A 1,968-nucleotide genomic window follows, 5' to 3' on the forward strand; every position below is an offset into this window, starting at 1 on the left:
GTTGTGCAGCGGGCACTACACTGTCGTCCACTGGATGTCTACTTTTGCCGTCCTTCGTAGTTTTTCTTGCTGGCAAAGAGACACGCTCGTGAGCAGGCACCATAAGAGGCGCAGTCAGCACCCCTGGGGAATTTGCTGGGATCTTCGCCGGCAGCTCTGGGTGAGCTGTCTCTTTATTTTTCCCCGGTTTGCCGACCCTGACCAGCGCCCGTTGCGGTGACGCGCCTTACCATGCACGTAAATTCGACAGCAAAGTCACGCCACCTGGGTGTTATATAGTGAGTTAGTCTTAGAAACCTAAGCTGCGTATGCAGGGGTTCAGTGTTCAGAAACACTCAAGTCTCGGCCCGGAGAAAGGAATTAACATCGAGCTAAAGGGGAGTCGAAAACGGCTGTTAGGCCACCACTCACGATCAACTTCACCCCCACAACAGAACCCTCTCGTCAGCTTCGGCCCTCACTCGTGGCTTGCCCATCCGAGGCCGTCTTGGTGTTTCGAGCACGCGCTGCGGGTGGCGACCGCATTCCGGATGGAAGGAAAAAGAGTAGGTGAAGTTTCCCCAAAGGCTAATTTGCGAGTTTTATGCTACTTAACAGTTACGCCCATCGCACCCCCTAGCCGGCATGACTCCGAACTCTGCGGCGCTCCTCAGCTAGTCAAGGGGGGCAGCACAAGGGGATCCGTAGGATGTCCAGGGCAGTATATGGACGTCCCGTATGATGCCAAACCTGGAAGACGACACACCGTGGCTGACCAGGTGGCCCTGGTGGGGACCAACCATCGGCAGCGAGGGTGACACATAGCAGCACCAAACTGTGGGTCTGCGGAAGTAAAGGAGGCCAGAGTCTGACAACAGTAGGTGTAACGGGTGGACACAAACTTCGAAAATGTGAATCTGTCCTCCTCGTACGTCCGGGCTTATCAACAACTCACAAACACGACACTAATAGAGAAACACCGGACCATTCTTAGCCAGGGCTTCATTCCCTGCACAACGCGCCAAGGAACACTTCCCCTGGCAGCATACCTTTCATCACATTAATGGCATAGGCAGCTCGCAGCCACCACTATGGCGCACGGCAGCCGACATCGCCTGGAGAGACGCCAGAGGCATTGAAACAAAAGTGGTGAGACTTTGTAGGGAAGAGTTACCACGGTTTGTACAGGGAGCCCACCCGTCTGAGAAACTCCACGGACGACATGTGCCCTTGGCACAAAGGGAAGCGGGCTGTCGTGTGACCACCACAAGGAGGATAAAGGATCGAGTCTAGTACGGTGGTGAACGCTGTTCGACGACGCGGCGGAAATCAAAGCAAGCCTCATCCTGCAAGCCATGTGTGGAAGGCTACCCTGCTCATTGACGGCTCCGCGTGGATCCCAAAGTGATGGTTTAGAAAACCAAATTAGTGTGCTTCCGATGCCCCCTTACTGCGAGATACTCACTCGGCTGCGCTCACAAAAAGTAAAGGAGCCCCGTGTACAGCTAAGAACCCTTACTTGATACAGCGAGAAGGTAGGCGTGATCCAGAGAAAAGGGATGTTTAACTCCGGAGTTGCCGTCTGTAGCGCCTACATAGATCAGGTCACCACACGTGATCGTTGGGAATCCGTTTTCGTGTACAGAACACCGAGTCTCATCACAGGAGAGCACCAAGAAAGAGCAAGTTCTCTCGTCCTTCACAGTGTCTCCGTGAAACTCTAATTCACGGAGTAACCGAGGTAGNNCGCCCAACACGATCAGCAACAGCCGCGGTTCGCCCGTCTTTCCGGATGCTGCGGAAGGAACACTTGGCGTTCGTCGTAACGACTTGCAGTCACACCCGCAGAGTAGATAGGCAACACGCAAGCGAGCAGACTCATTCCTTCTTTACAGAAGAGAATAACTTGTGTTCCTCTCCTGTTCTTCCTCTGAAACGCTGCAAACCAGCCCCGCACTGGACGAGTCGCGTTCTCTTTGCCGCCTCCCC

The sequence above is a fragment of the Cystoisospora suis genome, assembly GCF_002600585.1.
Source record: "Cystoisospora suis strain Wien I chromosome Unknown contig_4046, whole genome shotgun sequence".
Classification (NCBI taxonomy): Eukaryota; Apicomplexa; class Conoidasida; order Eucoccidiorida; family Sarcocystidae; genus Cystoisospora; species Cystoisospora suis.